This window comes from Macrotis lagotis, chromosome 3 (assembly GCF_037893015.1).
Source record: "Macrotis lagotis isolate mMagLag1 chromosome 3, bilby.v1.9.chrom.fasta, whole genome shotgun sequence".
Taxonomy (NCBI): domain Eukaryota; kingdom Metazoa; phylum Chordata; class Mammalia; order Peramelemorphia; family Peramelidae; genus Macrotis; species Macrotis lagotis.
The window spans coordinates 150,015,312-150,035,638 of NC_133660.1; positions in this window are offsets into that span (position 1 = coordinate 150,015,312).

A 20,327-nucleotide genomic window follows, 5' to 3' on the forward strand; every position below is an offset into this window, starting at 1 on the left:
ACTCCTGGAAAACAACCAGCTAGACAAGTGACATGAGCTCCAAACTTTTTGTGGAGCATTCTTCCCAGAACAAATGGTAATGCCTCCCACCTGCACTCCCTTCAAGCTCAGGTATGTGCAACTGAATTCACTCAGCTGAAAGGGAGTTAACCTCCCCCAGGGCTCAGCCCATTGTTCAAAGTCAACTCAGACCCTGCTCCTGAGGGCCCCAAACACTCCAGAGACAGCAAACAGCGCCATCTACTTGCTGGCCCTTGGAACTACTAAGCCAAGTGAACAAAGTCTTCAGGGTCTTCAAAAGCAAACATCTCATAGCCAGCCTCTCCCACAACAGAAGATCCTAGGAAAATGAAGAAAAGCCAGGAAAAAGGGTGACTGGAAAAATTCTTAAAAGAAATATATTCTGAGAGAGATGTAGCACTTCTGAGGAGAATATGAATTGGTTTCCAGTCCAGAAACACTTCCTTGAAGAAATAAGGAAGGAGTTTAAAAATCAATTGGAAAAATTGGGAAAAGAAACTCAAGAGAAAAGTAACATGTTGTAAGACAAAATTAACATCTCACAACAAGAAAAAAAATCCTTGGAAAATACAATTAGACAAATACAAAATGAGAATAATTCTCTCAGATCCTCAAGTGGGCAAATGCAAAATGAAAATAATTCTCTCAAAACTACACTTGGGCAAATGGAAAACTCCTTCAAAAATAGAATTCACCAATTGAAAAGAAGTTGAAAAAGGTAAATGAAGAAAATTACTCTCTAAAAAAAAGATTCTGTTAAACAAAACCCAAAGATCAAAATAAAATTGAAGAAAATGTAAAATATCTCATCAACAAAACCATTGGCCTCGAGAATAGATCAGGTCTTCCTGAAAACATTGAATAGAAATAAAAGCCTAGGCTTAATATTACAGGATTTAGTGACAGAAAATTGCCCTGATATCATGGAACCAGAGGGCAAAAATAGTTATTTAAAGAGTACATTGATCCCCTCCAAAAAGAGATCCTAAAGTGAAAACACCAGGGAATGTTCTGGCCAAATTTCAGAACTATCAGATAAAAAAGAAAATCCTGCAAGCAGTCAGAAAGAAAAAAAAAATTAAATACAAAAAGGCCACAGTAAGGATTATGTAGGACCTGGCTCCATCACCATTAAGGGATTGCAGGGCCTAGAATGATATATTCCGTAGAGCAAGTGATACTGGAATGTGTTCAAGAATCCACTATCCAGCAAAGCTGAGCCTTCTTTTCTAGGGGAAAAGATGAATATTTAATAAATTGGGAGACTTCCAACATTTCCTGATGAAAAGACCAGAGCCAAATAGAAAATCTGGACATCAAAAAAATAGTCTCAAGAGACACTTGAAAAGGTAAAAAAAAAGGTAAAGAAAAGCTGCTATACAATAAGATGAAATTGACTATATCCCCACCTGAGAGAAAGATTATAACTCTTGAGAACGGTAACTCTATTAGAGAGAATATACTTAGCCAGAAGTGACATTTCTGTGACACAGATAGAATGATTTAAAAACAATGCCTCCTTGAAAAGGGGGACAGTAAGGAGACAGGAGGATCAAAGAGATTGAATGAGGTAAATTTCATTACACTGAGAGGCACAAAAGACCTATTATAATAGAGGAGAAGAAGGGAGGAGGTGAAAACCACCTGAATCTTCATCTTATCAGTCTTGACTTAAAGACATACTCAGTTAAGTTAAGAAACTTGCCTTAGCTTTTAAGTATTAAAAAATGGAAAAGGGGAGGGAGGGATGGGGAGGGGGAGAAAAAGGAGAACTAGACTTCCACCCGGAGATGGCTGAGAGAAGACAGGCACAGTTCTAAAGTCTCCTGATCTCTTCCTCATCTATCACATGAAACAAACCTCTTAAACGAAATCCAATCAATAAAACCCATAAAGAAAAGCCAGGAGAAAGAACATCTACCTCAGAATTTGTCTCTGGCAGCAGCTTTGGCCGAATTCCGGCCGGTGAGTCTGGGCTCAGAGGGAGGATCAGCCCCAGATCAGCCAGAATAGCAGCTGAATTGGAGCTGGGAGTCTGAGAGCCCAAGAGTCATACCTGCTGGATCAGAGGTGGGGCTAGACAACAGAGGCTTGAGTCAACTAGGGAGCAGAGGCACTGGTGTTGGTGCTGTCCCCTGGGAGCTTGCGGACAGGGCTGGGGGAGAGTTCCAGATCAGGAGAGCTGAGTACACCATCCCTGGGCTCCTCTGGTCTGGGGAAAACAGTCTCATCACAACTAAGACCTCCTCCCAAACAAACAAATGCAAACTACTTCTGCCTCAGGCCCAGGTGTGTGAGCAGAAGAAACAGCCCAGCTGAGGAAGACCTCAGTCCAGGGTAAAGAGCACCATTGATTGAAGGCAAAAGAATTCAATAGCTCCAACTCCTTCCTTCAAGCAAAGGGAGAAGGCCTCAATCAAGGTCACAGACACTCCAGAGGAAAGCAACCAATACCTCCTATTGGCCAGCCAGAGAAAATGCACTCAGTGAGTAAAGCCTTTAGTGATCCCAAGCCCCTGTGAACCAACTCAGGTCTTAGCAAAATGAAGAAGGGTCAGTGGAAAGGTGGATCCATAGAAAAATTCTTGGAAGGGAAAGACCATAACTCAGAGAGACCTGGAACCTCTGAGGAGAATATGATCTGGTCTTCAGCACAGAAAGACTTCCTTGAAGAAAAAAGGAAGGAGCTTAAAAATTTGGGAGAAACAATTAATACCTTGCCACAAGAAAATAAAACCTTAGAAAATACAATTGGACAAATACAAAAGGAGAATAAATCTCTCAGATCATCAATTGGACAATTACAAAATGAGAATAATCTCTCACATCATCAATTGGACAAATACAAAATGAGAATAAATCTCTCAGATCTTCAATTGGACAAATACAAAATGAGAATAATTCTCTCAGATCCTCAAATGGGCAAATGCAAAAAGAAAATAATTGTCTCAAAACCTCAATTGGTCAAATGGAAAGCCCTTTCAAAAGTAGAATTAACCAATTGGAAAAGGAGTTGTAAAAGGTTAATGAAGAAAACTCCCCCCCCCCAAAAAAAAAAGAATGGAGTCTACAGAAACTAATGACTCCACAAGATAGCAAAAGTCAGTTAAAAAAATCAAAAAATAGAAAAAATAGAAGAAAATGTAAAATACCTCATCAACAAAACCGCTGACCTTGAGAATAGATCGAGGAGGGGAAACCTGAAAATTATAGGACTTCCTGAAAACATTGAAGAGAAAAAAAAGCCTGGACTTAATATTACAGGATCTAGTGATGGAAAACTGCCCTGATATCAAGGAATCAGAGGGCAAAGTAGTTACTGAAAGAGTACATCAATCCCCACCAGAAAAAAATCCTAAAATGAAAGCACCAAGGAATGTTGTGGCCAAACTCCAGAACTATCACATAAAAGAGAAAATCCTGCAAGCAGCCAGAAAGAAACAATTTAAATATCAAGGAGCCACAGTAAGGATCATGCAGGACCTGGCTGCATCAACATTATGGGATCGAAGGGCCTGCAACAAGATATTTCAAAGAGCAAGGAAGCTTGGAATGCAGCCAAGAATCCACTATCCCACAAAGCTGAGCCTTCTCTTCCAGGGAAAAAGATGGACATTTAATGAAATGGAAGAATTCCAAAAATTTCTGATGGAAAGACCAGAGCAAAACAGAAAATTTGGACATCAAACAGGAGGTTCAAGAGACACCTGAAAAGGTAAAAAAAGGGGGGGGCAGTAAATGGAAAAAAAATGCTATCCAGTAAGTTGAAACTGGCTATATCCCAGCTTGGGGGAAAAAAGATTCTCATAAGTCTTGAGAATTGTAACTCTAACAGAGAGAATATACCTAGCCAGAAATGATGGACATTCATGACCTATCCATGAGACTGCTATCTAATGGGATGTAACTGGCTTTAACTCCACTTGGGAGAAAGACTTTAATAACTCTCAGGAATTTTGACTCTATTCGATAGAATATACTGAACTAGAAGGGATAAACACTCAGAATTTTCTATGACTTAGATAGAATGATCTAAAAAACACTACCTCCTTAAAAAAGGGGACAGGAAAGAGACAGGAGGAGGGAGGGGATTGAATGGGGTAAATCTCATTACACTAAGAGGTACAAAAAACCTATGGTAATAGAGGGGAAGAAGGGAGCAGATGAGAAACACCTGAATCTTCTTCTTATCAGACTTGGTTTAAAGTCAACCTACACATGCTCAGTTAACTTATAAAACATCCAACCTTTCAAATATTAAAAGGGGGAAAAGGGGAGGGGGGGCAAAGAAAGGGAAGGGGAGAGGGGGGAAAAGGAGAAATAACAAAAGGAAGGGAAGGGGAAAAGGGAAAAAGGGAAAGGGGAAAGAAAGGGGAGGGGTGATATAGGAGGGCAAACACACTGAATGGGGTGGTATTCAGAAACAAAATACTGGGGAATATGGATAAGGGGGAAAGGGGGGAAAATACAAACAGAGGGAAGATAGCATGGAGGTCAATAAAGAATTAGTAATCATAACCTTAAATGTGAATGGGATGAACTCTCCCTTAAAACGTAAGCAAATAGCAGAGTGGATTAAAAACCAAAATCCTACAATATGCTGCTTACAAGAAACTAATTTGAAGCAGAGAGATACATATAGAGTAAAGGTAAAAGGTTGGAGCAAAATATGTTTTGCTTTGTCTGAAGTTAAAAAAAGCATGGGTAACAATCCTTATTTCAGATAAAGCAGCAGCAAAAATAGATAGCCTTCAAAGAGATAAGGAAGAAAACTATATGCTCCTAAATGGTACCATAGAAAATGAAGTAATTTCAATACTAAATCTGTATACACCCAATAGTACAGCATCCTAATTCTTAGAGGAGAAGTTGAAAGAGCTACAGGAAGACACAGACAGCAAAACTACTAGTGGGAGACCTCAACCCCCTTCTCTCAGATTTAGATAAACCTAATCATAAAATAAACAAGAAAGAAGTTAAGGAGGTAAATAGATTATTAGAAAAATTAGATATGATAAACTTATGGAGGGAATTGAATGTGGATAGAAAGGAATATACTTTTTTCTGCAGTACATGGTTACACAAAAATTCACTAGGTACTAGGGCATAAAAACCTAATGATCAATTGTGGAAAGGCAGAAATAGTGAATCCATATTTCTCAGACCATAATGCAATAAAAACCATATGCAATACTGGGCCAGGGAGATATAGACCCAGGACTAATTGAAACCAAAATAACCTCATTTTAAAGAATGAGTAGAATTAGAGCAAATTAGAGAAAGAACAAATTAAAAGCTTCCAGTTAAATACAAATTTAGAAATTCTAAAAATTAAAGGAGAAATTAATAAAATTGAAAGCAAGAAAACTATTGAACTAATAAATAAAACCAAGAGATGCTTTTATGAAAAAACCCAATAAAATTGATAAACCTCTGGTTAATTTGATTAAAAATGAAAGAAAACCAAATTGCTAGTATCATAAATGAAAAAGGTGAATTCACCACCAATGAGGAGGAAATTAAAGAAATATTTCAGAATTATTTTGCCCAATTCTATGCCAATAAAATTGACAATCTAAATGAAATGGATGAATATTTACAAAAATATAAGTTGCCCAGAATAAATGAAGAGGCAATTAAATACCTAAATAACCCCATCTCAGTAAAAGAAATTCAACAAGCCATAACTGAAATCCCTAAGAAAAAATCTCCATGTCCAGATAGATTCACAAGTGAATTCTACCAAACGTTTAAGGAGCAATTGGTTACAATTCTATATAAACTCTTTAGAATATTAGGTGAAGAAGGAACTATAGATCTAACTCCCTGATGAATATAGATGAAAAAATCTTAAATGAAATCTTAGCAAAATGATTACAGCAAGTTATCAGTAGGGTAATACTTTATGGTCTTAATGGATTTATCCCAGGAATGCAGGGTTGGTTCAATAATAGCAAAACTGTTAGTATACTTAATTGTATTAATAACAAACCTATCAGAAATCATATGATTACTTCAATAGATGCTGAAAAAGCTTTTGACAAAATGCAGCATCCATTGCTATTAAAAACACTAGAGATTGTAGGAATAAATGGATTGTTCCTTAGAAAAATAAACAGTATCTATCTGAAACCATCAACAAGTATTTTATTTATCAGGGATAGATTTGAGGCATTTGCTATAAAATCAGGGGTGAAACAAGTATGCCCATTATCACCACTACTATTCCATATTGTATTATAAATGTTAGCTTCAGCAATAAGAGAAGAAGAAATTGAAGGAATTAGAATTGGGAAGGAAGAGACAAAATACTCACTCTTTGCAGATGACATTATGGTATACCTAGAGATGCCAAAAAATCATCTGAAAAACTACTAGAAATAATGAGCAACTTTAGCAAAGTCTCAGGATATAAAATAAGCCCTCATGAATCCTCAAGATTCCATATATGACTATCAAGATATAGCACAAAGAACTAGAAAGAGAAATCCCATTCAAAGTCATCTCAGTCAATATAAAATACCTGCGAATTTACCTGCCAAGGCAGACTCAAAAACTTTTTGAAAACAATTTCAAAACACTTCTCACACAAATAAAATCAGATTCAAATTACTGGGCAAACATCACCTGCTCATGGGTAGGTTGAGCTAATTTATATTAGCTATATATTATTATATAATATATTATGTTATATGTTATATATTATATTATATACTATATATTATATTAGCTATTGTATTATTTATATTTTTTATAAAATTACTATTCTACCAAAACTAAACTATTTGTTTAGTGCCCTACCAATCAAAATTCCAAAAAATTACTTTAATGAGTTAGAAAAAAATTGTAAGTAAATTTATATGGAGAAATAAAAAGTCAAGAATTTTCAGGGATTCAATGAAAAAAAAGTACAAAAGAAGGTGGCTTAGCCTTACCAGATCTAAAATTATTTTACAAAGTTATCAGTCATCAAAATTGTGTGGTATTGGCTAAGAAACAGAGTAATGGATCTGTGGAATAGACTAGGTGCAATAGCAGGAAATGATTATAGTAATCTGCTGCTTGATAAACCCATAGAGTCCAGCTATTGGTATAAAAGCTCTCTCTTTGATAAAAACTGTTGGGAAAATTGGAAGTTAGTATGGAAGAAGCTTAGATTAGACCAACACCTCATACCCTATACCAAGATAAGATCAAAATGAATACAACATTTAAACAAAATGGATACAGGATTTATAAGCAAATTAGAAGATTTACTGGTCAGATCTATGGAATGGGAAGCAGTGTATGACCAAGGAATAGATGGAGAACATCATTAAAAGCACACTAGATAATTTTGATTATATTAAATTAACAACCTTTTGCACAGACAAAACCATGTAACCAAGTTCAAAAGAAATGTGGTAAATTGGGAAGCAATTTTTACAACTAGTTTTGCTGACAAAGGACTCATTTCTAAAATATAGAGAAAATTGAGTCAAATTTTCAAAAAATATGTCATTTCTCAATTGACAAATGGCCAATTGCAGAGGCAATTTACAGATGAGAAAATCAAAGTGATCCATAGTCATATGAAAAATTGCTCTAAATCATTGCATATTAAAGAAATGCAAATTAAAGCATCTCACACCTTTCAGACTGGCCATTATGACCAGAAAGGACAGTGAGGAGGGGATGAGGAAATATGGGACACTAATGTATTGGGGGTTTTTTTAGGTTTTTTTTGCAAGACAAACAGGGTTAAGTGGCTTGCCCAAGGCCACACAGCTAGGCAATTATTAAGTGTCTGAGACCAGATTTGAACCCAGGTACTCCTGACTCTAGTGCCGGTGCTTTATCCACTATGCCACCTAGCCGCCCCACACTAATGTATTGTTAATGGAGCTGTGAAATCATGCAATCTTTCTGGAGAGCAATTTAGAATTACTCCCAAAGGGCAACAAAAGTGTGCATACTCTTTGATCCAGTAATACCACCACTGGGTCTATACCCTGAAGAAATTATGAAAAAGGGTAAACACATCACTTGTACAAAAATATTCTTAGCAGCCCTGTTTGTGCTGGCAAAGAATTGGAAATTAAGTGAATGCCCATCAATTGGGTAATGGCTTAAACAACAGTCATAATATAAATGTCATTGAACACTATTGTTCCATTAGAAAATAGGAGGGATGGGAATTCAGAGATGCCTGGAAGGATTTTCATGAACTGATGCTGAGTGAGATGAGCAGAACCAGAAAAAACATTGTACATCCTAACAGCAACATGATGGGGGAGGTGATTAACCTTGATGGGCATCTGTATTCCGAGAAAGAACTGTGGAGTTTGAACAAAGACCAAAGACTATTACCTTCAATTTAGGGGGAAAAAACCTCATTATCTTATGTAATTTTACTGTCTCTTATACTTCATGTCTCTTCCTTAAGCATATTATTTCTCTATCATCACATTCAACTTAGATCAATGTATACCATGGAAACAATCTTTGGGGAGTGGAGGTGAGGGAAGTAAGAATAGTGAAAAAAAAATTGTAAAACTCAAAATAAATAAAATCTTTCTTTAAAATTAACATAAAGGAAAAAATAATAAATGTGTGTCCAAGCATATTGAACTTCAATTTATATAAAAATATCTGAATATACAGACATACATGCACATATGCATTTATATACATACATGCATTTATCATTATATTTACCATGCCATCTTTTATCTCTCACATAGTGTACATATTTGCTTTTATGTTAGTATAAATGGAATATATATTACTGTGAAGTGGTGCTAACTGGACTCTCATCTCTATTCTTTTTTTTCGGTAAGGCATTAGTATCATTCTGTGTTTGCCATATTTGCCCATAGTTGTACCCATACATTCTAATTTTAATAATGATAGGTTGATCTTGTAAAACTAAAAATAAATGCTTCCTTTTGTTTCTCCCTTTAGATATGTCTTCCTGTTTCATCAGAATTTAACTCCTCTTTTGTTTGTTCATTCAAAATAAATCACTTTGCAAGTCCAAATAAATATAGGAGTGGATATATTAAGGAATATTTTTCCATTATTTCATTTAATTTTATATGATCTAAGTCTGTTTTCAATGTGCTAAATTTCTCACAGATGAAAAGAACAGTGATTTTTTGTTGTAATTAAGTAAGAAATAATCTTTTTTTCCAGAAAATTTTTTAATGAGAGAAAATTTACTGAGGTGGTGAAATTGGGTTATATATAAATTGAGTTGTATGGTGATGGCTAGTTACTAAGAAATATGCATTTTAATAGATTTTCCAGAAAATCTATTGAAACATTGTTAAGTCTTGGAAAATTTTACCTACCAGCTGCCCAAATCTTTGGTTACCTTATCTCTAGAGTGTTTAACCCATATTTTTCTTTAAAGATTAATTGCCCTTTAGGACTAATAGATCTTTTTATCTTTACCTGGCAGAAGCCTTGTTATATAATCAGATATGTACTCTTGAAGACATCAATAATTTTTTCAGTCTTTTTCCTCTTGCTCTTTTTGTAGTCTCAATGATGTTATTCTTCCTAGGTTTACTTCCAAAATCAGCATTTAAATAAGATATGAAAACTAAATTAAATATTGATCCTGATGACAAATTTCATGTTCCTTTATGTTGCACAAATATTTTTTAGAACTGGCATTTTTTGTGATTTTTTATCTTTCCATGAGGTTTAGTAGTAAGAGTATTATATATTAAGTGATATCTAGTCCTGAGTATCTCCATTCAGTCTCATAAATGAAAATTAGAAATGGCATCCAAGTGTCATGGCTGTCTAGGAAAAAAAGAGTAAACAGAAAATTTTAATTTAAAATGAAACCTTAGTTTTATGTCCGGTCTCTATGATCTCCTTGCCAAACTGATTAACAAGGGCAAATTTATGAAAGATATTTAGTTGTTTTAAATAATTCACAACTCATTATCAGTTCACTCTTTGAAAAGAAGTCAAAATGCAACTTTTGACAATAATAATGTATTTGGCAAAGGGAGGAGGGAGATAGGAAAATGAGGAAGCGGCAGAAGAGGATCAGTAAGGAATCTTCATTAAACCCTTGTTCTTTACAGTATTCCTTGTTCAATCCAGTATGCCCTGCTTAATTAGTGGCAGTTCCATATTCAGTTAGGTGTGGACTAGGGTACCTTTCTGGATACATTTTCTTTTTATTTCTGTTTTTTAAAATGACATTGATTTCTTGCCTCCTTTTAGTTCTTCAAATAAGACACCATATCCCTGTATTCTAGGCATTTTCACTGACTTTAGCCCAAAAAAGAACTCCTTCCTTATCCTCTCCTAGTTTCCATTTCCTTTGAGTACAGCTAAAATTCTATCTTCTTCAAGAATGCTTTCTAGATCCTTTTCAATTAGATTACCTTGCTCCCTGATCATTGCCAAGTTATCCTAGATCTATCTTATTTGTACACAGATATCTCCATTTCCCCCCCATTAGACTGTTATCTTCTTTCAAGGCTAGATAACTTGTTTGTTTTCTTGGGTTTTTGCCACTTTTTTTAATCCAAGGAACATGACACTGTTCCTTAGCATGTTTTAGGTGCTTAGTAAATACTGATTAATTGAAAGAAAAAAGATAATTTATTTGTCATTGGCTAAGTAGAATAAGTATTTGCCTATTCAAATGAGAAAAAAATAAATTATTTTATCCATTTTGCATTGCTCAGTATTATTATATGGATAGCTATTTTTATTAAGAAAATAATTATGATATATATATATATATATGCATGTATGAGGAGCACAAGTTAAAAGTATATCCTTGGATAGCTTTGAACCATTTCCCATAAGGTAAAATGAATCCAAGTGATATTCACTTGAAAACAAATATGATCCAAAAAAATGCTATTCTTTTTTGTCTGGCAAGGCAGTGGAGTTAAGTGACTTCCCCAAGGTCTCACAGCTTGGTAATTATTGTCCAGGGCTGGATGTGAACTCAGGTCTTTCTGACTCCAGGGTCAATATGCCAACTCGATGCCCCCAAACATGGTATTCTTAAAGTTACTAGTTTCTCCCTATATAGCAATAATATTGAGATAGATAGAGTAGTCTAGATTTTTAGAGATATAGACACATAAATATCTATATCAACACATAACTATAACTGCTGAAACATCTACGTATATATTTCTCCTGGCATAGAGCAATACACATACAAAGTATATATAAACTTTATACATAATTTATATCTTACATTTTTGCTCTATATGTATGTGTATATATTTTTGTGTGACTGTATATAAAGCATATATATATATACATATATATGTATATATACATATATATATATATATATATATATATATGAACATTTTCATTCAACTGAAGTTGTCACAATGCACATGCAGGTTATAATAATTATTTAAGTATTACCATAAAGTTGGCTTATTTTGTTTGAATCAGTAGTCTTTTTGAGCATGTACTTTTGAGCCATGTACTTCAGGAATAGTGTATCCATTTAAAAGCATCTTCTCATTTTTCTCACCCTTCCATATTCACTGTGTTGCAAAGACCTCTCAATTCTAATTTAATAACATCTTTCATATAATCTCCCTTTTTTCTCTGTCACTGCCACCACAATGGTACAAGTCTTTAATCCCTTCACCACCAGAAATTTGAAATTATCTTCTATGGGTCTCCTTGCCTCAATTCATCCCCTATTCAACTGTCAAAATGATCTTCCATGTCACCCTTGTTTCCATTTAATGAACTCCACTGAATCTCATTACCTCCCAGATTAAGAATATAATGTTCTGTTTAAACTGAAGTCTTCTTTAACCTAACCACCTTCCTACCTCTCTAGTCTTTTCTATACCTTACTCCTCTCCATATATTCTGGAAATTAGCTATTCCTCACACATTTTATGTCCCAAATTCAGATATTTTCACTTGATTCTCTCTGAGCTTGTCTCCTTCTTTTCATCTCCTTACTTTCCTGACTTTCTTCAATTATTAGTTGAAATTTCAATATCTGCAAAGTTTTCCCTAAAACTCTTTAAAAATAATGGATCACCTAAGAGATTTCTTCTGATTTTTCCTGTATCTTGTTTTTACATAGTTATTTGCATATTGTATCCCCATTATATAATGAACTCATTGATGGTGGGGACTATTCTTTACATTTTTTTTATCCTTTTATCATTAGAGATAAGGACAGTGCCTTGGCTTAAAGGGAAACTGAGAAGTGATATGACTTGCTGCTTGGGATTGGATCAGAGGCTGATCCAACATGACTACAGACTTTATGAATCTAAAGCTGCTCAACATGTACTATATAATATTGTTTCTATAAATAAAATATTTCATATGCAATTGAAAGTAAATACTTTGTACTTAGAATGCAAAGCACAGCACTTTGGTAAGAAAGAATTTTTGCAAAGGAACAAATTACACTTTCTGGAGAAATAATTTCTTCTTGATAAAACTGGACACTCCTAGTAAAAAATCATATTGACAGACTTGTTTCAAATCAGTGTATTTTATGCATGAGGAGTGTATGTAAATTTATGACAAAGTACTTACTTATGACAATTTATGCTCCTACAAATATCTTCTTAATTTTATTTCCTATTCATCTGGTTGTTTAACTGAGAATTGGGAGTGGGTGAGTAACATAATTTTGCAGATAGACTTCCCACTAGAGCCATGATCTAAGAGACAACTACAAATAAAGTCCATACCTGTAGATTGCTGAGCAGTTCATCTCAACTTCATCAAGCCAACATTCTAGTGTCTAGATTCTAAAGACATTTTTGTGTAATATTTTAAACATATATATGTAGGTATGCATATATATACATATATATGCACATAGAGTAACCAAAAACGTTATGCAATCCATTGTTAATGTGTTTTTTGATAGTTTGACTCTGTCATATAAAAAATGTATTTGAGAACTCAGCTATTCAGTATAATAAGAAAGATTTTTTCATAGTCCATAGCTTTGAAGGATTGAAATACTGTCAGCACTATTTTGCTGCTATGTAAAAGTTTAAATTATCATTAAATTGAAATAAGTAAGATGAGTAAAAATATAAGGCAAGAAAATGAATAATTAAAAAGCAGTATTTGCCTTGGGGAGTTTAAGAAATTATTGTGTTGATTTCATCTTGATTGGCACATGCAATTTTGAAAAGCACTAAATTCTGGCAGATGTAATTTTTATACAAGTACCAAAAATCAAATTGAGTTATAGAGTTGAATTAATGACCCAGTGATTTTAAAATGTACTTATAAGTTATCTAAGAAGATAGATCTTTTAAAAAGTTATTTATTTATTTATATATTTATTTATTTATTTACTTATCTATCTATCTATCTAGATTCCTTTTGCTATTCTCCTCATGGCTGTCCTTTTCTTCCCATTTGCAAATGAGTTTTGATTTCAGAGGATAATATAATTAGAGCAAAAAGGAACCCTAAAAATCATTTATTCAAATCATCAATATTATAAATGAGGACAATGAGGCCCAGGAAAGCTAAGGTGTTTAGTATCACACTGTATTTGACAGATTTTGTATTCAAACCCAGGTCTTCTGATTTGAAAACTATTAGTTTTGTGTTGTTGGCCTTTTGTTTTCTGAAAATTAAAGGACTGTAAATAGAGAAATAGAGTGATTATCAGGGGTCATCATGTGAGTCCAACTATTTATTTTACCTTTTATTAATAAGGAAATAGGTGAAGTAATTTTGTTATAGTCACATTAATGGCAGAGTAGAGTCAGCACTAATTCCTACTGACTTTTATCCAACAATCTTCCATGACACTTAAGCTATCTTGAATTTTATCTTGCATTGCTTTCCTTTGTAAATTTGCTTCAACATAACCTACTGAAGCTAAAATTTGTGACTAGAATAGTGTCCACAAAAACACATTTATTAATGTTTCAAAATATTTGCCAATATTTTCATTACCTTTTCCCCTCAATCAAAGACAACTCTACATGTAGCATTTGTGTCCATATATAAGATACTCTTCAAAACATGGTATCTCAGAAATGGAAATAGAATTATTTTCTTTCAAAATGGAATTATATGGTATATACTCTGTGTGTGTGTGTGTGTGTGTGTGTGTGTGTGTGTGTGTGTGTGTGTATACTCTTTGGTATATACTGAGGCAGGGAATGTTGAGGGGAAAGACAATAAAAAAGATATATAGAAACATAGGACATTAAGTTAAATGCAAAATTTAACTACAGGATCTTTAAGTACTAAAACAATGTATTACTGACAGAGTTTTAGGTGACATGATTCCTTTGGAATCTCCATTTTCAGAGAATGCTAATATAATACTTAAAGGATGCTTAAAGGAAGTTTCATTCTTAATTATTAAATTGCTGTTCCAAGAAATACAAGATACAGATGGAAGTACTCTGAATTTGGAGTCAAATAATTTGGACTGAGATCCCTCTCCAGAAATTTATTCTTTAGTAAGTGAAACCCTATGTGACCTTTTACAAATCACCTAAGTTCTCTAAGATTCAATTTCCTCATCTGCAAAAGAAGCAGATTGCTATGCTAATGACCTTTCTAACTCTAAATCTATGATTCTATAGTTCTCTGAGAAATAATACATGTAAAAACAATACCATAGTCAGGCTGGTGACAAAAAAAAAAAACAAACAAAAAGAAAAGCAAGAAAAATACCTTTTCCTGAGATACTCTGCTTTCCACCCTCTTTTAACTGCTGTTCTAAGAAGAGTTCCAATCACAGGTGGTATTCTTGTAGAAACTTGCAGTGACAGGTGAAATAAAACAAAATTCATGGAGTTGGCAGGAACCATTTTAAAATTAGAGACTTCTCTGGGAAATGTGACAGTTTCCTTGGTGGTGAAGCAATGAGTGTTATGTGAAAAGATGTAATCATTCAGGTGTCAGAATAGCCTGTCACTTGCTCCTCATGTTCCCTATTTGCAAAACTTCTTTCGCTTGAACTGCTACAGATTAAAGCGACTGCTATTGGCAACTTTGCTGAAATAAGAGTCAAAACTAAATCAATCTAAGGGATCCAAGGAGAACACTTAATTTATGACAGTAATGAATGGAGTCCTCCTTCAAGTAACCCCAACTTGGCAGGACCTCAGTCAGAAATTCATGATTCAGAAAAAGTTACTCAAATAATCCAAATGACTGTGTCCCAGAAGTTACTTTTTTTCACCCTTACTACTAAGACTGGGCAACAGAAAAGTTCTTAAACAATCGGATTGCTTTAAAGTTGACAGATATGTTTTCAAATCCTGTCTCACATACTTTTTCCTTGTGTGAACTTGAGTAAGAGACAAATTCTGTACCTCTATTTCCTCATCTGTAAAGTGAAATTGTTGGACAAGATTCTGAGATTATGGTACAGTGGTTAGGGCACCGACCTTGGAGTCAGGAAGATGGGAGTTTGAATCCAAACTCAGACTCTTGACACTTACTAGTTGTGTGATCCAGGCCATCTCCAGTCATCCCAATTTATATTTGACCACTGGACCCAGATGGCTCTGGAGAAGAAAGTAAGGCTGCATAATAAAAATGAAAATTCTACCCAAATTAAATTACTTATTCAGTGCCATACCAATCAAACTACCAAATAGCTACTTTTCTGAACTAGAAAAAATAGTAACAAAAATCATCTGGAGCAACAAAAGGTCAAGAATGGTAAGGGAACTTATGAAAAAATGTAAAGGAAGATTCTTAACTCTACCAGGTCTAAAACTATACTATAAAGTGGTAGTCATCAAAACTGCCTGCTACTGGTTAAAAATAGATTATTGGATCAGTGGATAGGATAGGTTCAAAAGAAATTTTAGTAAATGACTACTACTGTTTTTCAAACCCAAAGACATCTGTCTCTGGGAAAGAACTCTCTATTTGACAAAAATTGTTGAGAAAACTGGAAAATAGTATTGCAAAAACTAGGCATAGATTCATATCTCATATCCTATACGAAAATAATGTCAAAATGGGTACAGGATTTAGACATAAAGAGAAATACTGTGGTTAAATTAATAGACTAAAACATAATCATCTATCTGATCTATGGAAAAGGGTATACATTTATGACCAAACAAGAATTAGAGTACACTATAAACTGCAAAATGAATGATTTTGACTATATTAAATTTTAAAAAGATTTTGCACTAATAGAATCAATGCTTCCAAAATTAGAAGGAAAGCAAAAAGCTGAGAAATAATCTTCACAGCCAAGATTTCTGATGAGGGTCTCATTTCTAAAATATATAGAGAATTGCATCAAATTGATAAGATCACATGTAATTCCCCAATTGATAAATGGTCAAAGGATATGAACAGTTTTCCAATGAAGAAATTAAAGCTATATATAATCATATGAAAAATGCTCCAAATCACTATTGATTAGAGAAATGCAAATTAAAACAACAATGAGGTATCGTCTCACACCTATTAAATTAGTCCAGATGAGAGAAAGGGAAGAAGATCAATGTTGGAGAGACTGTAGGAGGATTGGGACATTGATGCTTTGCTGGTAGAGTTGTGAATGGATCCAACCTTTCCAGAGAGCAATATGGAACTATGGCCAAAAAGCAATAAAACTGTTCATACCCTTTGATCTAGTGATTCCAATTCTAGCTCTATATGCAGAAGAAATTGTAAAAAATGGGGAAAGTCCTACCTATTCCAAAATATTCATAGAATCTCTTTTTGTAGTGGCAAAGAATTGGAAATTGAGGAGATGTCCATCAATTGGGGAATGGCTAAATAAGTTATGGTACTTTAATATTATGGAATATTATTGTTCTATAAGAACTATAAATGGGCAGACTCTAGAGAAGCATAGAATGACTTACGGAATCTGATGCTGAGCCAAAGGCGCAAAACCAATAGAAAATTGCACATATCAACAGTATTATGAGATGAACAACCTTGATGGAAGCAGCCCCTCTTGTCCAGTGAGTGAGGACAACTGTTCTTGATTGGTTATGGACTATGCTATTCCCAAATACAGGAAGAAAAACAAAACAAAACAAATGGGAAAAAATGCTTCTGAATCTGATAAACACTTTATAAAAATTATCTCATATATATATATATATACATATATATATATGTATCACTTTTCCTCATTCCTAATTCCTCACACCAAAAATTACTATTTTGTAAATATGTTTAACAAAATATGTATGTAAAATTCTAACTTGATTGTTCCCTACTGAGGGGAGGGCATGGGAAGGGAGGATCATGGGAAATTTTGTAACTTGGAAATATGCATGTACAAATGGCTGAAAATAAATAAATAAATTTTAAAATAAAAAACATGAAAGTGAGGCCAGTGACTTAGCACAGAATCCCCTCACTCAATTATGATTCATCTGCTTGTCATGGCATCATCTCCCCTTATGTCAAGGTCTTCTTCAAGAATAAAGGACAAATATTATCAATTCTTTTATCCTATGATCTTATAAGTTAAAAGATCTTAAATATAACTGAGACATAGTAAAAAGCATTTTTGAATTAAATCCTGGTCAAAAAAATAATTATCAGCATCATTTATATAATGATTTAATGTCATAATGTTCCATAAGTAGGAAGTGTAAAAACTAAGATTTGAACTTAGTTTCAATTTAACTTAGCATCAATAACCTTCAGAATCTGATGAATATTTTTTAAAAAAAATTCTCTTATGTGTGTGTTTCTCTTATCCTAATTGCTCATACCAAAAATGACTAATCGGCAAAATGTTTATCAAAAATATATGTATGCAATTCTAACCTGACTTTGTCACTGAGGAGAGGGAGGTGGGAAGGGAGGGTAGAAGGAAATTTTGTAACTTAAAAAATGTACATGTGCATATAAATCAAAAAAAAAATTTTAAAAGAAAAAAGGATAAAAAAATCATAATATTTATACTACCTATCTCCTAAGGTTGGTTATGCTCAGAACTTCACATATTTGAACCATGTAGAAATATATAAAAATAACATTTTTTATTAAAAGCAACCAAATTCTTTTTCTCTCAAAATTGCAGTTTAAAAATTTTTGCTACTATATGCAATATTTTCTTGGTTCTGCTCATTTCACTCTCCATTATTTCATGTAAGTCCTTATTTTTTCAATTGCCATTTTAATTTAAATCATTGCCTAGATACCAATAATAGTTTTTTTAGTCCAAATCTTTACCTCCAGTCTTCATAATTTTCTTCCATTATTCACACAATTTCCAACACACACACCTATATTTATACCTCCTTTTTTTGGCTTAAAAAAGAATTCCTCACAAAACTTGCTCTTCAAAGAAATCCATGAAATAACAAGATATTCTTTGTTTGCATTCTACTTTTCTAGTTTTTCTCCTCATTATCTCCACAAGTCTTTCTCTCCTCTATTCAAATTGAACTAAACCAAGCAAGCTTAGACCTGTCAAAATATATAATTTTCATTAATTTATATTTTTATTTCCAATATCTAACTCTCTCTCCCATTTTAATCCCCTCTCCCACCCATTTGCACAGTAAGAATCAGGATAATTGTTTTATATATGAAACACAACTTTTTTCCCCCAACAATTCCTACTAATATTTAGTAGAATAGAAAGAAAATGATCAGGCTCTTTCATTAGAAGTCTTGAAGAAGAGGCTAGATGATACCTTATTTGGAAAAATGTAGAAAGAATTTCTGCTCAATGTGATCTCCAAAGTCCTTACATTTCTGTGGCCATGTGATACTGTGATATTTGTCTCTGATTTGATTTTTCTTCCTCTGGACATTTGCTCAGATATGGATTTCTTCTCTTCTGTGTTCATAAAATATGTTGCAATTTCCAATGTCCCAATTATCCTTTCCTATTTTGTATAAATTATCTTTCTTTCTGTCTTACCTCCCTCACTAGACTATAAAGTCCTTTAGTATGCAAGGGACATATATTTACATAGAAAAAAAATAATTCATTTGGAAGAATAAAAGATCTAGAATCTTAAGGGAAAGTTAAAAGGAAGTTACTAAACTTCAAATCTCAAACTCTCAAACTATATTGTAAAGCAGGAATCATCAAAGTTATTTGATAAAACAAGTATTTGAAAAGGTGATCATTATCACTACTAGTTCAAGAAGACTCATAAATAATGAACTCAATACCCAATGTTTGATAAATGATGGAATTATTGGGGGAAAAAGTCCTTCTTTGACAAGAACTTTTAGGAAAATGGTAGTTTGGTACAAAAGTAAATTTAAATAATCATTTTATGTTCAGTAAACTCAGAGTAGGAGCACAAACATGATTTGCATATCAGTAACTTCATTATTTTAAAAGAAATGAAGAAAATAAGATCAAGGAATTTTCACAGCTATGGTAAGAGGGGAAAAACCATAGCCAAACAAAGGAAAAAATGGATCACAAAGGACAAATTAAACAATTTGTAATACATGTAATCAGAAAGCTTTTTAAATGAACAAATTACTACAGCTAAGAATCTGTCAAGTGGTAAAAATATTGCATAATTGAATAATATCCTAAATATCAAAGAAATTAATGTATATATATCACAGTAGCCCTTAAATTTTGTCTCAGAGTTAAACCTGCTCAAAATTTTAAGAGAAAGAGTTTTATAAATGGTTTCTCTCTGACTTAGAGTCCTTAACTGAGCAGTTAAGGACTTTTGAGTTTTGGGTTTTTTTTTTTCTTTTAGACTTTTCAAGGCAATGGGGTTAAGTGGCTTGCCCAAGGCCACATGGCTAGGTAACTATTAACTGTCTGAGGCTGCATTTGAACTCAGGTACTCCTGACTCCAAGGCCAGTGCTCTATCCACTGTACCACCTAGCCTCCCCAGGACTTTTGAGTTTTAAAGGTTACAAGCTATCATATAATGGAAATGTATGAATAGCAGGACTTTTGTAGAAGGGTGAGAAAAAAGTAAATTCACCTAATTATAGGAAAGAAAAGAAAGTTATTGATAATGAGGGAAGTACAGTTATTTGAAGAGAAGGTTCAGATGCTTAAAGAGAGAAAAGAAAGGACAGATTCAAGAACTGTATTAGCTAAATTTGAAGTTGGAAATTATGGACACTGGTTTCTTTTGCTCAGCAGAGTAATAGAGTAGAGAAAATAAGAATTGAAGAATTCAAATTGAATTGAAAAGAATTCGAGTATCAGTGATTTCACTGAGAAGTTATGCCTACTGATGTTAGCTAAATACAATTTGGACCAAAACAGTTTAACCATGAGTGAGGTCATCAGCCTTACTCTCTTTCCTCCTCCAGTTATCTGAATCAATATAATTGTAATTCTTTTTTTTTTAAATTAAAGGTAATGGGGTTAAGT